The 19295-nt window shown below is 45.0% G+C and overlaps 1 protein-coding gene and 1 long non-coding RNA gene across 2 annotated transcripts in view; one reads left to right on the top strand and one right to left on the bottom strand.

The window, feature by feature from the left end:
* LOC308184745 (ubiquitin-associated protein 1-like) overlaps positions 1–17271 on the top strand; it is a 211460-nt gene extending 194189 nt beyond the window's left edge. The window contains exon 9 of the transcript XR_013942894.1: positions 15182–17271. The gene's annotated coding sequence lies outside the window, so the exon portion shown is untranslated. The remainder of the gene's footprint in view (positions 1–15181) is intronic.
* Positions 6577–11027, bottom strand: LOC308184891. The gene is made up of 2 exons (XR_013943009.1): positions 10120–11027; positions 6577–7026 (listed from the first exon to the last, which is right to left on the bottom strand). It is a non-coding gene; the product is annotated as an uncharacterized lncRNA (long non-coding RNA).
* Positions 17272–19295: the final 2024 nt, after the last annotated feature.

The following is a 19295-nucleotide window of genomic DNA, read 5'->3' as shown; positions in this document are numbered from 1 at the left end:
AAGCCACTTATTGTCTGTGAAGCACCGGATAGATTGTGAACCTGGATTACCCAGTCAATGGGGAAACAGGGGAGGGTCCCGGTCCTCGAGAAAAAAAAAAAAAAGTATATAAACTCTGTTAGGGAACTAGTGGGTGCGCTCTCCTGCTTATGGGGCGCCCGCAATTGCAGTCGCGAATAAATTACTACTTCACTGAGATCCTCGCCTGAGCCTAAGTTATTGGCTACAGAGTGTTTCTCACAATTTGGGGGCTCGTCCGGGATGCGGTCGCCTACTGGGGAGCCTCGCCGCCGCAGCAGCAGGAAGGCATGCCCCGCCGATTTCAGCGGTCCTGTGCATCAACGGTGGCGGTTCTGCGGAGAGCTGACAGAGGGCCCGAGACTGATTAAAGAGGCAGGATCCATGAAGTAGTGGGGAAAGGAAGAAGGTAGGCGCTCCGGGTTTAAGAATTAATCCGGTAACTCTGTGCACAGACCAAGGTAAGAAATATTAAGTGTTATAAATTACTCTTTTAGCCAGAAAGAATTAGTTTATTGAGTAAGCGATCAGCAAGCAAAACAGCGCTGGGCGGCCTGGGAGTCCATGCTCCTCCAAACGGCCCGCACCCCCCCCCCTTTTCACAGTCCTTATGTCACCGAGTTCTTCCGGGGTTACGTAGCCCGCCTTCCTGCTACTGCAGCTGAGTCGACTGTTGCTAGGGGGTCGTCTCTGGTCCCTCTGGTGGTCGCACGGATGAAGGCAGTAGTCTTTCTCCGCTTGGTACGTGATGTTTTCCCTCCGTAGCCGGTCATGCTGTTTTGTCTTCAGATAGGACAGGTGGGTTATCAAATTTTGCAGTTATAGTATTTACACAAAGTTCTCTCAACTATCCGCCCGAGACAGCAACAGGCAGGGAGCCTCAAGGTCCTTACAGCCACCTGGCGACTCCCTTTGTTCCTTCTTAATATAGCCATGGGAAATAATGAACAAACATGCCTCAGACACCACAATAGCCATGGGAAATAATGAACAAACATGCCTCATACACCACAATCCCTCCTTTTTCTTTTAGTTAGTTATTTTGTTCATTAATTCCTGGTATGCCAGTCTGCTGAGTGTTAGAGATTCAGCATCTTCATTCGTGGTCATGGATTCGCATTTGGCACTAATATGCATCAAATGTGCTGCCTCTAAACGGTTTTTTACAATCGCAATTACACGATTAAGAATACATGGTCCAAAAGTTAGGCTCAATATTAGTAACAATAAGGGTCCCGCTATTGTCAACAGTAATGTTGTAAGCCAGGGTGAATAATTAAACCAAGATTCGTACCAATTCTGTTTAGCCTCATATTCTCGTTTTCTTTTCTCTAATCCTTCTCTAAGCTTCATCATTGTATCCCTCACTACTCCAGTATGGTCTGCATATACACAGCATTCTTCTTTCAAGGCGGCACATAATCCACCATGTTGTAAATACACCAGATCCAATCCTCTACGATTTTGTAAAACAACCTCTGATAGTGATCGTACCGATTTTTCTAGGGCAGTAATTGACTGTTCAATTCGAGTTAAGTCCTCATCTACGGCCACACGTAGGGAGGTAAACTGCTGACTCTGTCTGACCAGAGAGGCAACTCCAGTGCCCACCCCGGTACCTCCCAAAATTATTAATGTTGCCAATGTTATAGCCGTGATTGGTTCTCTTTTTGTTAAGTGGTTTTCTGTTACTGTGTGCTGTGTATATACATAGTCTTCAGAATGGTATAGAATTCTTGGTACAATTATCACTTGTATACAGAAATCTTGGGATACATTAAAGAGTTCAAGTGATAAACAAGGAGTAACACCTATCGATGAGCATACCCATCTAGCATTGTTTGCAGGTATTAACCACCTTTCTCTACTTCCTGGTGTAACCTTCTCTATACTGCTGCATAGATGGAGCTTTTCCCTAGGGATTGTACCTACACATCTTCCATTCCCAGTTACTTCCGTCAATGTTATTCCTACATCTTTTCCCCAATTGCATTGTGGAGGGTTGGGGTGACGTGAACGGGTGGCTTCTCCCAGATCCCCAATAGCATCATAATATGGAGGCCTTATATCAAGGCATAACCAACAAGGTTTAGGGATGTTGGGATTTGTTTGATTTAGTAAGAAATAACTAGCATCCATGATTTTCCACATGCTATTCTCAGTCATCCCTTCATTTTTGTCATATTTTTGGTCCACTGATTTGTTAATGGCCTCTAGTAGCTTAGGGCTATTTGTAGTTTGCATTTCAGAGGCTTTTGTCAAAACATTTCCTGATAGTTCTTGGTTTGGCCCCACCTGTTGGGGGTTCTTAATTTCTTCTCTCCTTATATGTAGTATCCCCCCTCTATCCGCTCTGGATTCATGCAACCTAATTCCCCAACGTAGTCCTAGGGTCCACCTTTGGTCTTCCGGATGGGTTACATTGATGTATATGAACCTGCAATTACGGTTACATCCTGGTGGCCCGTACCCCACCTTCACATACTTGTCTGCTCCAGCTCCAGGAGTCCAGTCTGTAGCAATAGTTTCACAACCCCAATAGGCACAAAAGTATTCATGTGGATCGTTACAATGCGGTCTTCCCGGGTTAAAGCTTGGGCACATATAGAAGCTCAGTTGACCAGAGCATATGTTTGCATTTTTGCCCCATGTCACAAGGTCACACAGAGCGACTTTAAAACTAGGGCCTCCGGCGGTGATTATTTGCTGTACCAGACGGTGTTCTCCCCATCTGATTAGGCTCCAACTAAAAGGTTTATGAGGGTACGCAGACCCAGGAACAGTACAAATACATACACTTATTACTATGTATCGCAAAAAGTGGATGGAGATAGGGCCCATCTCTAGGGTTTTTACCTGGTCACGCAGATCCCCACCGTTTCACTCTCTGCCTCGCTTGTCAGTTCGGTTGCGGCGAACTACAAGGTGTGGGTTCTTCTCGGCAGCAGTAGTGCTCTTCAGGGGAGTTTCTCGGTCACTGACCTCGTACCTGTTACCAATCACACAGAGCCTCCCTCCTCCCCCTTTTTACGATACATAGACAGTGACAGTATATACTTATCGAGTCCGTTTCAGAGTGAGCTTTAAGTCATCTGGGCCTGCAACCGCTTCCCATTCGCTTGTCTGGATTGGTCCCTTCACATGACTGGCATGCGTCCACCCCTTCTCAGCCGTCCGGATAGCAGTCTCTGTAGTAAGTAAAACAACATAGGGGCCTTCCCACCGTGGTGTTAAAGATGTTTCTTTCCATGTCTTAATTAGAACCTTATCTCCAGGCTGTATTCTATGGATTGCTATATCTAACGGGGGACGCTGTGCTACCAACCCTTTCGCTCGCAATTCCCTCCGTCTATTCATGAGCTGTATTAAATAAGGTGTTAATTGTGTGTCCTGTACCTGGGGATGATCAGCTGGTATCTCTAGATCATAAGGCATACCGTATAGCATTTCAAAAGGTGAGATTCCAACATCGGCTCGGGGCTATGTCCGGATATTCAATAGTGCAAGCGGTAAACATTTCACCCAGGAGGTTTTTGTCTCCATCATAAGCTTCGTTAGTTGCTTTTTAATTTCCCCATTCATTCGTTCTACCTTTCCAGAGCTCTGAGGGTGCCACGGTGTATGATATTCCCAACTCGTCCCCAGGGCTCTCATAGCCTCTTTGGACACCTTTGATATAAAGTGCGGGCCTCGGTCAGAATCAATTGTTTCTACAATCCCGTACCTCGGGATAATATTTTCTAATAGTATTTTTACCACAGCTTGGGCCGTTGTCCTCGCTGTTGGGAAAGCCTCGACAAAATGCGTGAGATGGTCTACAATTACTAATAAATATTTGTACCTTCCCACTTTTGGAAGTTCTGTGAAATCCAATTGAATTCTGGCAAAAGGTCGGTGTGCTAATTCCCGACCCCCTAATACTCTTTCCCTCATTTGTCGGGCATTCACTCTCTTACAAACAAGACAATCATGCACAATTCGTTTTGCTACATTGTATATTCCAATACACATATATTTTGTGGCGAATTGGTCCACTAGTGCTTGAGCTCCCCAGTGGGTGTTCTCATGAAACCTCCGTAGCACTCGCAGAGCTGCAGATTTAGGAAGCATTTCCCTTCCATCAGGCAATATCCATTTACCCCCATCTATTTCTTTTATGCCCATTTGAGCCATTTTATCCTTTTCTGGCTGTGTAAAACACAGTAATGTATATATAGGTCCATGTAAATAACAATAACAATGTGGCTTTTTCCCCTCCTCCTTTTCCCAGGTGGGTTATCAAATTTTGCAGTTATAGTATTTACACAAAGTTCTCTCAACTATCCGCCCCAGACAGCAACAGGCAGGGAGCCTCAAGGTCCTTACAGCCACCTGGCGACTCCCTTTGTTCCTTCTTAATATAGCCATGGGAAATAATGAACAAACATGCCTCAGACACCACAATAGCCATGGGAAATAATGAACAAACATGCCTCATACACCACATTAAGTATTGCCTTGGGGGTCGGGTGAGACTCTGTGTGATGTGTGATTGAGACATACTTTTGTACGAAGCGAGTGTGGAGTCCCGATCCGTGGTTCCATAGCTCCGCGAGGGGCGCGGCTGGAGACGGACGAAGCATGAGATAAGAGAGAGAAAGGAAGAGTCTCGGGAAATTTGGTGTATGGTAAGCCCTTGCACGGGGAAGTGCTTGGCAGTGTTATAAGCGAGACCACGCAATTTTCTGGTCAAAGATAATTTATTAATTAAGTAAGCAGGTACAAGCAAAACAGCGCTGGGCGGCTGGGGAGTCTCCGCTCCACCACAGCACGCAACTTTCCCTTTTCAGTGTCGCCGTTTTATAGCATCCAAGTTTCGGCTTGTCAGGACTTGTTGAACCTTCTGAAGCTGCGCAGTTCGTTGTTGGGGGTCGTTGTTTTTCTTTCAATGATCATGCATTGTGCTCGTGTTCAAGGGGGAGGGTGGTGAAGCGGCAAACACTATTTCACAGAGTCTTTGTTTTACCAAGGATGTTTATCCAACACCCCCTCCCCACTATCTACTTGCTTAGTCTTCCCCCTTAACAAGGTCGTAAATTGCAAAACCTTATCTTCTCAGCAGATCCTCTGAATCCCTTTTAAAGACAATGAACAAACACCCGCTAATTTATCACAATCCCTCCTTTTTCTTTTTCTAACATATTTTGTTCATTGATGAATTTTTGAAGCACTTGTTTGCTCAATATTAAAGTTTCTGCGTCATCCTCCTCCTGTTCAAGAGATTCATATTTCGCACGCACAAGCATAAGGTGAGCTGCCTCTAATCGGTTTTTTACAATCGCGATTACTCGATTGAATATACATGGTCCAAAAGTCAATGCTAATATAAATAACAGTAAAGGTCCTGCTATGGTTGATAGCAAGGTAGTGAGCCAAGGCGAGTAATTAAACCAGGATTCGTACCAGTTTTGGTGGGCTTCATTCTCCCTTTTTCGTTTTTCTAGCCCTTCTCTCAATTTAGTCATTGTATCCCTTACCACTCCAGTATGATCAGCATATACACAACACTCCTCTAGTAGGGCTGCACACAATCCTCCTTGTTGTAGAAAAATCAGATCTAATCCCCTACGATTTTATAGTACTACATCAGATAAGGATCGCACAGATTTCTCGAAAGCTGATATAGATTGCTCGATACGGGCCAAATCCTCATCTACAGCAATGCGTAGAGAGGTAAATTCTTGGCTTTGTTTTACCAGAGAGGTAATTCCAGTTCCGGCTCCTGCAGCCCCCAGAATCATCAGAGTGGCTAAAGTAACAACCGTAATAGGCTCTCTCTTCCTTAAGTGGTTTTTTGCCATAGCATGTTGGATGTACATATACTCCTCAGAATGGTAAAGAATCCTAGGTATAATTACTACCTGTACACAAAAATCATGAGACCAGTTGAACAATTTCAAAGATAAGCATGGAGTTACCCCCAGAGACGAACATACCCATCTGGTGTTATCTGCTGGTATTAACCATTTTTCTTTGTCTAATTGTGTAACATTTTCTGTAATATTGCATAGATGGAACTTCTCACCAGGGACCGTGCCTACGCATCTGCCATTCCCAGTTACTTCCGTTAACGTTATTCCTACATCCCTTCCCCAATTGCATTGTGGGGGATCGGTTTCGTTTGAACGGGTGGTCTCTCCCAGATCCCCAATGGCGTCGTAATATGGGGGCCTTATATCAAGACATAACCAGCAAGGTCTAGGCACGTCTGGATTTGTTTGATTCAACAACTGATAACTAGCATTCATGATTCTCCATATGTTATTCCCGGTCACCCCTTCATTTCTAATCCCGTACTCCGGGTTTACTGATTTATTAGCAACCTCCAGTGGTTTAGGGCTATTAGGAGTTAGCATTCTAAAAGCTTGTGTAGGCTGAATCCTCAAAACACTCCCCGACAGTTCCTGATTTGGTCCCACCCGTTGGGGACTCTTAGTCTCTTCCTTCTTTATATAGATGATGCCTCCCCTATCAGTCCCCCAGCAGTAGTTATCTGCTGAACAACATGGTGATCTTCCCATCTATTCAGGCTCCATTTAAAAGGTTTGTGAGGGTGCGTAGGCCCAGGAACAGTGTAAACAATCGCACCCGTTACTATGTATCGCAAAAAAATGGCTAGGGCCCATTTTCCGGAGTTCTTTACCTGGCCACGTAATTCCCCACCGTTTCACTCTCTGCCTCGCTTGTCAGTTCGGTTGCAGCGAACTACAAGGTGCAGGTTCTTCTCGGCAGCAGCAGTGTTCTTCAGGGGAGTTTCTCGGGTAACCGCGACCTTTTTCTGATCAAACAGGGTCCCCTCTCCCCCTTTTTTTACGATACATAGACAGTTAGACCATACTTATCAAGTTCGTTTCAACGTGAGCTTTAAGTCATCAGGGCCTGCGACCGCTTCCCATTCGCTTTTCTGGATCGGTCCTTTCACGCGACTGGCATGCGTTCACCCCTTCTCAGCCGTCCGGATAGCCGTCTCTGTGATAAGTAAAACAACATAGGGGCCTCCCCACCGCGGTGTTAAAGACGTTTCTTTCCATGTCTTAATTAGAACCCTATCTCCAGGTTGTATCCTATGGATTGCTATATCTAGCCACCAAGCCTTTCGCTTGCAACTCCCTCTGTCGGTTCATAAGCTGTATTAAATAAGGTTTTAATTGGATATCCTGTACCTGGGGGTGATCAGATGGCATCTCTAAATCATAAGGCATACCATACAGCCTTTCAGAAGGTGAGATTCCGACATCGGCTCGGGGCTATGTCCGGATATTCAATAGTGCAAACGGTAAACATTTCACCCAGGAGGTTTTTGTCTCTATCATAAGCTTTGTTAGTTGCTTTTTAATTTCACCATTCATTCGTTCTACCTTTCCAGAGCTTTGAGGGTGCCACGGAGTATGATATTCCCATTTAATTCCCGGAGCCTTCATCGTGTCTCGGGATACCTTTGACACAAAGTGTGGGCCTTGATCAGAGTCAATTGCTTCTATTACCCCGTATCTGGGTATGATGCTTTCTAATAATATCTTTACCACGGTTTGAGCTGTGGCCCTTGCCGTAGGGAATGCTTCAACAAAGTTTGTGAGGTGGTCTACAATAACTAACAAGTATCTATATCGCCCCGTTTTTGGAAGTTCAGTAAAATCTAATTGAATCTTTGCAAAAGGTCGATGTGTCAATTCTCGTCCTCCCGGGACCCTTTTTCTCATGTGTTGAGCATTTACCCTCCGACAAGTTATACAATCATTTACGATCCTCTTTGCTATATTATAAATCCCTATACACATATAATTTGTGGCAAATTGATCCACCAATGCCTGGGTTCCCCAGTGCATCTGTTCATGAAATCTCCGTAGCACCCTCATAGCTACTGATTTTGGTAACACTTCCCGTCCATCAGGCAGTACCCATTTCCCTTTATCGTTTTTTTTCGAACCCCCATTTGTGTCATCTTGTCTTCTTCTGTAATAGTGAAACAGAGTAAGGGGAGGGGAATGGGTCCATTCGACCACAGGGAGTTAGCCGGCCCGCACTTGTAGCAGTTTTTATAAGGCGGGCTTTCTTCCTCAGAACAATTGCATTCAATCCCATCAACTCCCCATTCACTCCAGCAATCATAACATGGAAATTCCTTTAAGTCTTTCCCACAGTATTAAGCATTATATTAAGCATTATTATATATTATTTATATATTATTATATTATTAATTATTATATTAATTATTATATATTAAGTATAAGTATTAAGTATTTCCCACAGTCTGGGCAATCTTCCCTCGTTCTTCTAATTCTTATACTCATTAATGCTGCCCTTTTTGCCTCCTGATCTGCTAGATTATTACCCCTAACCTGAGGGGTGAGGCCTTTTTGATGCCCTTTTATATGTACTACGGCAATTTCTTTGGGCTCTCTGATAGCTTGTAAAACCTGGGTAATCAATTCCTGATGTATTAAACCCTTTCCTTGTGAATTGATGAGCCCCCTTTCTTCCCATATTTTACCAAATGTATGTACTACCCCATAAGCATATTTTGAATCTGTATATATTGTACCGCTTTTATTTTTCAACAATTTTAGGGCCCGCAAGATGGCATATAGCTCGCAAGCTTGGGCGGACCAGCTAGGGCTCAAAGGTCCAGATTCCACTATCTCAAATGTTTTCCCGTTTACTAACGCGTATCCTGATTATCACTTTCCCTCGACTACTCTCGAGGAACCATCCACATATATCTGTTCACCGATGGGTAATTCCACCTCCTCTAGATCAGGTCTCAATTTCGTTTGCTCTTCTATATTTCGGAGGCAATCATGTCCTAAGGACTCATTTGGTTCCCCATAAAGAAATTGAGCAGGGTTCTGTAGGGAGGTTGTTTCTAATGTTAATTTTGGAGAGGAAATCAAAATTCCTTCGTATTTTAATAATCTGGCGTCAGTGATCCATTTCTCTGCCTTCTGTTGCAGTACCCCGTGTATATTGTGTAGAGATATTACTTTGATTTCCCCCCCAAAAGTGATCTTCTGTGCTTCTTCCACTAACAAGGCAGCAGCTACCACTACCTGCAAACAGTTTGGCCAACCCCCGGCTAACCGGATCCAATAATTTAGACAAATAGGCCACAGGTTTTTTACTCCCTGCCCATTCTTGGGCCAGCACTCCGTATGCCGTGCCTTCTGCGCTGTTCACAAAAAAAAAACCAAAACGGCCTCCTTAAATCTGGTAAGCTTAACACTGGGGGGCGTACTAGTTCCTCCTTTAACTTGTTCAGTCGTTCCTCATCTTCTTTTGTCCATTTGAGTAATCCATCCTTATTCAGCTTGTTATATAAAAATTTAACCTTTCCACTGTAATCTTCTATCCATTGTCTACAGTATCCGGTCAACCCTAACAGTTGCCGTACCTGCCTTTTAGTTCGCAGGGACGCTAAAGCCAATATTCCACTGATTCTGCCCGGGTCTAACTTCTTAGTCCCCTTACTTAACTGGTGACCCAGGTACTTTATCTCTTGCTCCACAATTTGTAATTTTGCCCCTCCTTTTTCTTTTAAAGGGTACAGAGGGTACAGATTAACTCGATTCTCTGAGCCAATCCAAAGGCTCGCATATTCGCTCTCCACTAAACAAAAAGGTTCCTTTGCATTTACATAAATGTTTAAGGTTTGGCAAACCCAGTCTTCAAACGACCCAAATATGGGCCAATAATTTGCCTACCTCCCCAAACTTCAACACAATAATGAATCATTTTTACTTTATCCTTTCCCCGCCTAAAAGGGGAATCACTCCAATTCTTAATCATTAACCCCAGTGGACTATCTGGGGGAATAGGGGGCAACCTAGCACTAGGCATTACCCCACCCATGGGACCAGAAGGCTTACTCTTCTTCTGTCCCATCTTCCGGAGCGCCTTCACACACACACACAGCCGCTTCCCCCTGGTCGTGGCCCAGTCCCTCGCGGGATGTGGGAACCGCACTACTGAGGGGTCCGCACTCACTTCATCCGCAATTGGACGTCTCACACAAACGCACTCTGGGATCACCAACCCCAACCGAACGGATCACCGGCCTACACTTACCCACCCCGTGGGTCTTCGTTCGGCCTTCGTGCACAAAGATTGCTTGGGGTTACCGGTTTCATTTGCTTGTGCCTAATTTTGGGTTCGTCAGTGAAGGGCTCGAGCGGGATTTCCCGTTCCCAGGGCCGCTGAAATCGGCGGGGCGCCTCCCCTAGAGGGATTCCCAGTCAATCCGCCTTCATCTGAGTCATGGCACCAAATTTGTTATAAGCGAGACCACGCAATTTTCTGGTCAAAGATAATTTATTAATTAAGTAAGCAGGTACAAGCAAAACAGCGCTGGGCGGCTGGGGAGTCTCCGCTCCACCACAGCACGCAACTTTCCCTTTTCAGTGTCGCCGTTTTATAGCATCCAAGTTTCGGCTTGTCAGGACTTGTTGAACCTTCTGAAGCTGCGCAGTTCCTTGTTGGGGGTCGTTGTTTTTCTTTCAATGATCATGCGTTGTGCTCGTGTTCAAGGGGGAGGGTGGTGAAGCGGCAAACACTATTTCACAGAGTCTTTGTTTTACCAAGGATGTTTATCCAACACCCCCTCCCCACTATCTACTTGCTTAGTCTTCCCCCTTAACAAGGTCGTAAATTGCAAAACCTTATCTTCTCAGCAGATTCTCTGAATTCCTTTTAAAGACAATGAACAAACACCCGCTAATTTATCACAGGCAGTACACCAGGGAAATTTGGTGTATGGTAACTGTGATATATGGAGTAATAATTCATGTTAAGAAGATGGTTGATGTTAATAAAGAAGGGGGAGATGTGGGAGTGTGGCCATGGGGGTCGACAAGCCCCATGGTTGGTGATAACATCAGACTCTTAACGATGAGGCCATCAGGAATGTAAAGAGTTTAGAGGGAACAAAGAAGGGTGATTCAGGAGACGCCATACCGTCTCGGGTTGCTTGTTCTCCCGCCGTTAAGGTGTTAGTGTTGGGGAGAATCGAATGGATGTTTTACTAATGTCTCTTAGGTGACGGGACATACAGTATAATTAAATATCATTAAATATACTTACATTATCAAGTAATCTATGTACACTGGAAACTTAGGGAGTACATTGAACAATCAAAAGAATCGTTGGAGGGGAACCCCGGGAGGGAATAGGTACAACCTGACCTTGGATAAGGGCCTGGAGATGATGAAATGAGTTGAAGCAGAACCAAGGAGCGGAGGGAGCATGCGTCGAGTGAGAAAGGTGAAAGAGTTCAGCGGAGAGGAAGACTCCTTACTTCATCTGGACGACCACCTGGACGACCACCAGAGTGCGCCACGCATGTGCAAAGGGGAGGGGAGCTAATTAGAATGAAAAGCGAGGCTGATGTTGCAACCTGTAATGAATATGTATACCTGACGCAATATTGTATGTATAAATAACGGCTGGGAAGTAACGGGACTTGAAGCCAGATTTGGGCACCTGCCCCGGCTTCCAGCGCTGAATAAAGCACCTTCATATAATCACTTGGTGGTTATGTGGTTGCTACGCTAACATTTTGGCGACCCAGATGGGACAGCGTGGGCACTGCTGAGGCGGATCGTGTCTCGGTTTCGCTCCAGCCGGCACCGAGGGATTCTCGGGGAGCAGTCGACCACGACCGACCTCCGCTGCTCACGACGTACCACTGGAGTAGTAAGCAAAGGTGCTTTCAACTTTGGGTATTCGGTACCGATTTGGTTGGGAAAGCCTGCCGGTCAGACGCGGCGAAAGCCACGCTCGGTTGGGCAGGGAGCTCCCGGGGTAAGCCTAGGCGCCGTCCGTTAGACAGAGCGAAAGCTCTGCAGGTTCGGCATTGGTAATTGTATTGGTTTGTGCTGAAGGGTCAGCACCTGGTATTATTGGTATGTAAAAAGCGTGCTGCTGCTGCTCCGGCAGCTTTTGGGAAAGCACGCTGCTGCTCCGGCAGCTTCTGGAAAGTGTGCTGTTGCTGCTCCGGCGGCTTTTGGGAGAGTGTGTTGCTGCTCCGGCAGCTTTCGGAAGAGTGTGTTGCTGCTCCGGCAGCTTTCGGGAGAGTGTGTTGCTGCTCCGGCAGCTTTCGGGAGAGTGTGTTGCTGCTCCGGCAGCTTCCGGGAGAGTGTGTTGCTGCTCCGGCAGCTTTCGGAGAGTGTGTTGCTGCTCCGGCAGCTTTCGGGAGAGTGTGTTGCTGCTCCGGCAAGCTTTCGGGAGAGTGTGTTGCTGCTCCGGCGGCTTTTGGGAGAGTGTGTTGCTGCTCCGGCGGCTTTCGGAAGAGTGTGTTGCTGCTCCGGCAGCTTTCGGGAGAGTGTGTTGCTGCTCCGGCAGCTTTCGGGAGAGTGTGTTGCTGCTCCGGCAGCTTTCGGAGAGTGTGTTGCTGCTCCGGCAGCTTTCGGGAGAGTGTGTTGCTGCTCCGGCAAGCTTTCGGGAGAGTGTGTTGCTGCTCCGGCAAGCTTTCGGGAGAGTGTGTTGCTGCTCCGGCAGCTTTCGGAAGAGTGTGTTGCTGCTCCGGCAGCTTTCGGAAGAGTGTGTTGCTGCTCCGGCAGCTTTCGGGAGAGTGTGTTGCTGCTCCGGCAGCTTCCGGGAGAGTGTGTTGCTGCTCCGGCAGCTTCCGGGAGAGTGTGTTGCTGCTCCGGCAGCTTTTGGGTCCGTATCATAAGCTCAAAATGAAAAAGATTAAAGAAATTCTGGGAAAAGATGTACCTATCCCGCGGACATCCCCGCTGGGGTGTTTGCTAGCACACTGGAAAGAGGGAGGTTTTGGTCAAGAAATGCGGAAAGGAAAGCTGATTGATTATTGTAATATTTGGTGGCCACAGTATAAACTAGAGGACCAAGAAACTTGGCCTGAGAATGGAACATTGCAATATAATACAATTTTACAATTAATGCTATTTTGTAAGTGGGAAGGAAAATATGATGAACTGCCGTATGTGGAATTATTCTTTTATTTGCGCCGAAAGCCTGAATGGCAGCATGCTTGTGGAATAATGGTGCTTGAAGTTTAAACTGAGGAACGTTGTTGTGCATGTACTAAGGAGGGACGCTGTATACAGCATCAGGCAATAGAGAATAATAAGTATTATGGGAAACGAATAATGGAAATATTGATCTGGAAGATGCGCCGTCGGCTCCGCCGGAAGAGCCAGGACAGGGAGGGAAAAGAGAAAAGGAAGATAGCAGTAGTGATGGAGAATCCCCGATTTTAGTCTCCCCGTGTCACATAGGACCCGGCAACAGCGAAGGGCAGGAGAAACTATAAATGAACAGGGAGGGAAAATAATCGCTCTCCTCAGGCAAGGAGTGGGGACAGAAGGACCGGTATATGTCAAGGTGCCTTTTTCAGCTGGGGACTTAATGATATGGAAACAAGCAGCCGGCACCTACAGGGAAAACCCAGAGCCAGGGTAATGAAAATGATAATTAAAACCCAAAATCCCGATTGGGATGATCTCCAGGTGATCCTGGATACTTTGATGGACTCGACAGAAAAAGACATGGTATTGCGGGCAGCCAGAGAGAGAGCCCGAGAAGATATATGAAATGGATTAGTGCTTGGAAATCTAGATCAAAACTTCCCTACTGAGGATCCCCAATGGGATTATAACACAGGGGATGGAATAAGGAGGCTGAAGAGATATCAAGATTGGGTACAAATCGGGGTATAGAATGCCATGCCCCGGACCATAAATTGGTCAAAATTGTATAATGTCAGGCAAGAAAAAGTGGAATCACCTTCCGCCTTTTTAGAGAGATTGAAAGAAACTGCTAAGAAATATACAGATTTAGACGTAGAGACTGAGCAAGCTAAAGCTCAATTAGCACTCATTTTCTTGGGACAAGCCCAAGAGGATATTAGGAAGAAATTGCAAAAGTTAGAAGGTGCAGATTTGAGAAATTTGGATAGGCTGTTGGAAATAGCCTGGAAAATCAAAACTAGCCCAGCCAGTAAAAATTGAACTTAAGGAAGGGGCCCGACCGGTACGGATTAAACAGTACCCGTTGAAGCTAGAAGCTAGGCTAGGAATAGTAAAGATTATAGATAAATTTCTTAGCTACCACATTCTGGAGGAATGCAAATCTGAATATAATACCCCAATTTTCCCAGTAAAGAAACCTAATGGGGAATACAGGCTAGTGCAGGACCTTAGGGCAATAAACGAAATAACAAAAGATATTCACCCAGTGGTGGCTAATCCTTATACATTGTTAACATCTGTAAAAGAGAAATATAAGTGGTTTACGGTAATTGATTTAAAAGACGCCTTCTTCTGCATACCCATTGACAAGGAAAGTAGAAAGCTTTTTGCTTTTGAATGGGAAAATCCACGGAACGGACGAAAGATGCAACTAACCTGGACAAGGTTGCCTCAAGGATTCAAGAATAGCCCGACCCTCTTCGGCAGTCAACTAGCTAAAGAAATAGAAGACTGGATTAACCAAGAACAGATTCAGGTACCAAAGGACCGATACTTGCTGCTACAATATGCGGACGATATATTAATAGCTACCGAAGGAGAGTCAGAATGTATTCAGGTAACTATTGATATTTTGAATCAATTGGGACTAAATGGGTACAAGGTTTCTAAACAAAAGGCACAAATCGCGTGCACAACAGTAATTTATTTGGGATGTGAAATTTCTCAAGGACAAAGAAAATTGGGAGTTAACCGAATACAAGCTATTTGTGAAATCCCCGAGCCGCGAAATCTGCACGAACTACGGGCTTTCCTAGGTATGGCCGGGTGGTGTAGACTGTGGGTAATGGACTATGGACTCATAGCAAAGCCCCTCTATGAAACCCAATATGCCTGTACATTTACCTGGGGAAAGCCACAACAGGAGGCCTTTAAGAAATTAAAAGAAGCCCTGATAAAGGCGCCTGCCTTGGGCTTGCCGGACTTATCAAAGGACTTTCAGCTGTTTGTGCATGAGAGACAACGATTGGCATTAGGAGTACTGACCCAGCGACTTGGGAGCTGGAAAAGACCTGTGGGGTATTTTTCTAAACAATTGGATGCGGTAAGCGCCGGATGGCCCTCGTGTTTAAGGGCCGTGGCAGCCACAGTCCTTTTAATACAGGAAGCCAGGAAGCTCACATTAGGGAAACAAATTGAAGTGTTCGTGCCACATATGGTGACTACGGTATTGGAGCAAAAGGGGGGCCATTGGCTATCGCCCAGCCGAATGATGAAATATCAAGCTATATTAACTGAGCAAGATGATGTAATCTTAAGAACTACTAACCTATTGAACCCAGCAGTGTTTCTAGGAACAACTACGGAGGAAGGAGACCTCAGTCATGATTGCGTGGAGATCATCGAACATACCTATGCCAGCAGAACAGACTTAAAGGATCAGCCTCTGGGGAGACCGGATTGGGAACTTTTCACGGATGGAAGCAGCTTTGTGGAAAATGGGACTCGTTATGCAGGATACACGGTAACTACATCAAAGGTAGTGATTGAGGCAAATTCCCTACCTCCGGGGACTTCAGCCCAACGAGCAGAAATAGTCGCCCTGACGCGGGCCCTGGAACTAAGCGAGGGTAAGAATGTGAATATTTGGACAGATTCAAAATATGCATTCGGGGTAGTCCACGTACATGGGGCATTATGGAAAGAAAGGGGAATGCTATCCTCACAAGGGACTAATATAAAATATCAGGAAGAAATATTGAAATTAATAACAGCTGTACAGAAACCCCAACAGGTGGCCATAATGCATTGTAAAGCTCATCAAGGAGGGATGTCAGAGATTGCAGAAGGTAACAGATTGGCAGATTTGACGGCCCGGAAGGTCGCGCGTGAAGTACGGAAAGTAATGGCTCTAATTCCATCGAAGGTAGGCCTCTCTTGTTTCAAATTACCTAAAAACCCAAAGTATTCAGCAGAAGATGAGAGACTTGCAAATTTGATGAAGGCCCAGAGGAATCCTGACGGATGGTATGTGACTGCGACAGGACAACTTATAGTGCCTCCTATAGTAATGCGAGAAATCTTACAAATAAAACATAATGAATGTCACTGGGGTGCAGGAGCAATGGTGACCTATTTGAAACGAGGTGTCATCTCGGTACACATGTTAACAATGGCAAAGTCAGTAATGTCAAAATGTGAGCTTTGCTTAAAGAATAACCCGGTAGCAAGGAAACATGCTGAGATGGGGAGAATTAGAGCTGGAATAGAGCCTGGAGATTACTGGCAAATAGATTTCGTGGAACTGCCTAAAGCAAGAGGTTATAAATACCTATTGGTAGGGGTTGATACTTTTTCAGGATGGCCGGAGGCCCTTCCCTGTCGCACCAACCAAGCAAAGGAAACGGTAAAATGGTTACTACAGGAAATAATCCCTAGATTTGGTGTACCATTGGGTATTTCTTCAGACAGGGGACCACATTTCATTGCCAATGTGGTTAAGGAGGTTAGTAGGTTACTGGGAATCACCCAGAACACCCTATCCCACTTACTCCACCCCCATCCTATAGTACTAGTGTTAACAAGCAGGCATAGAGGAATCAATAAGATAGTAGACTAACGAAGATGCGTTAAGATTATACTTACTAATCTCTATATCAAGTTATACTCACTAACCTCTACTAACCTGATTCAACCTAATAGTAATGAAAATACTTGCTCTTGGTATGAGTGAAGTATTTTCAAAGGGGGGAAATGTTAGTGTTGGGGAGAATCGAATGGATGTTTTACTAATGTCTCTTAGGTGACGGGACATACAGTATAATTAAATATCATTAAATGTACTTACATTATCAAGTAATCTATGTACACTGGAAACTTAGGGAGTACATTGAACAATCAAAAGAATCGTTGGAGGGGAACCCCGGGAGGGAATAGGTACAACCTGACCTTGGATAAGGGCCTGGAGATGATGAAATGAGTTGAAGCAGAACCAAGGAGCGGAGGGAGCATGCGTCGAGTGAGAAAGGTGAAAGAGTTCAGCGGAGAGGAAGACTCCTTACTTCATCTGGACGACCACCTGGACGACCACCAGAGTGCGCCACGCATGTGCAAAGGGGAGGGGAGCTAATTAGAATGAAAAGCGAGGCTGATGTTGCAACCTGTAATGAATATGTATACCTGACGCAATATTGTATGTATAAATAACGGCTGGGAAGTAACGGGACTTGAAGCCAGATTTGGGCACCTGCCCCGGCTTCCAGCGCTGAATAAAGCACCTTCATATAATCACTTGGTGGTTATGTGGTTGCTACAGACAGTTAGACCATACTTATCAAGTTCGTTTCAACGTGAGCTTTAAGTCATCAGGGCCTGCGACCGCTTCCCATTCGCTTTTCTGGATCGGTCCTTTCACGCGACTGGCATGCGTTCACCCCTTCTCAGCCGTCCGGATAGCCGTCTCTGTGATAAGTAAAACAACATGGGGGCCTCCCCACCGCGGTGTTAAAGACGTTTCTTTCCATGTCTTAATTAGAACCCTATCTCCAGGTTGTATCCTATGGATTGCTATATCTAGCCACCAAGCCTTTCGCTTGCAACTCCCTCTGTCGGTTCATAAGCTGTATTAAATAAGGTTTTAATTGGATATCCTGTACCTGGGGGTGATCAGATGGCATCTCTAAATCATAAGGCATACCATACAGCCTTTCAGAAGGTGAGATTCCGACATCGGCTCGGGGCTATGTCCGGATATTCAATAGTGCAAACGGTAAACATTTCACCCAGGAGGTTTTTGTCTCTATCATAAGCTTTGTTAGTTGCTTTTTAATTTCACCATTCATTCGTTCTACCTTTCCAGAGCTTTGAGGGTGCCACGGAGTATGATATTCCCATTTAATTCCCGGAGCCTTCATCGTGTCTCGGGATACCTTTGACACAAAGTGTGGGCCTTGATCAGAGTCAATTGCTTCTATTACCCCGTATCTGGGTATGATGCTTTCTAATAATATCTTTACCACGGTTTGAGCTGTGGCCCTTGCCGTAGGGAATGCTTCAACAAAGTTTGTGAGGTGGTCTACAATAACTAACAAGTATCTATATCGCCCCGTTTTTGGAAGTTCAGTAAAATCTAATTGAATCTTTGCAAAAGGTCGATGTGCCAATTCTCGTCCTCCCGGGACCCTTTTTCTCATGTGTTGAGCATTTACCCTCCGACAAGTTATACAATCATTTACGATCCTCTTTGCTATATTATAAATCCCTATACACATATAATTTGTGGCAAATTGATCCACCAATGCCTGGGTTCCCCAGTGCATCTGTTCATGAAATCTCCGTAGCACCCTCATAGCTACTGATTTTGGTAACACTTCCCGTCCATCAGGCAGTACCCATTTCCCTTTATCGTTTTTTTTCGAACCCCCATTTGTGTCATCTTGTCTTCTTCTGTAATAGTGAAACAGAGTAAGGGGAGGGGAATGGGTCCATTCGACCACAGGGAGTTAGCCGGCCCGCACTTGTAGCAGTTTTTATAAGGCGGGCTTTCTTCCTCAGAACAATTGCATTCAATCCCATCAACTCCCCATTCACTCCAGCAATCATAACATGGAAATTCCTTTAAGTCTTTCCCACAGTATTAAGCATTATATTAAGCATTATTATATATTATTTATATATTATTATATTATTAATTATTATATTAATTATTATATATTAAGTATAAGTATTAAGTATTTCCCACAGTCTGGGCAATCTTCCCTCGTTCTTCTAATTCTTATACTCATTAATGCTGCCCTTTTTGCCTCCTGATCTGCTAGATTATTACCCCTAACCTGAGGGGTGAGGCCTTTTTGATGCCCTTTTATATGTACTACGGCAATTTCTTTGGGCTCTCTGATAGCTTGTAAAACCTGGGTAATCAATTCCTGATGTATTAAACCCTTTCCTTGTGAATTGATGAGCCCCCTTTCTTCCCATATTTTACCAAATGTATGTACTACCCCATAAGCATATTTTGAATCTGTATATATTGTACCGCTTTTATTTTTCAACAATTTTAGGGCCCGCAAGATGGCATATAGCTCGCAAGCTTGGGCGGACCAGCTAGGGCTCAAAGGTCCAGATTCCACTATCTCAAATGTTTTCCCGTTTACTAACGCGTATCCTGATTATCACTTTCCCTCGACTACTCTCGAGGAACCATCCACATATATCTGTTCACCGATGGGTAATTCCACCTCCTCTAGATCAGGTCTCAATTTCGTTTGCTCTTCTATATTTCGGAGGCAATCATGTCCTAAGGACTCATTTGGTTCC

This window comes from Anser brachyrhynchus (assembly GCF_964034855.1).
Source record: "Anser brachyrhynchus genome assembly, chromosome: W".
Taxonomy (NCBI): Eukaryota; Metazoa; Chordata; class Aves; order Anseriformes; family Anatidae; genus Anser; species Anser brachyrhynchus.
The sequence above is the reverse complement of the archived record's forward strand: the minus strand, read 5'-3'. Positions and strand labels throughout refer to the sequence as shown.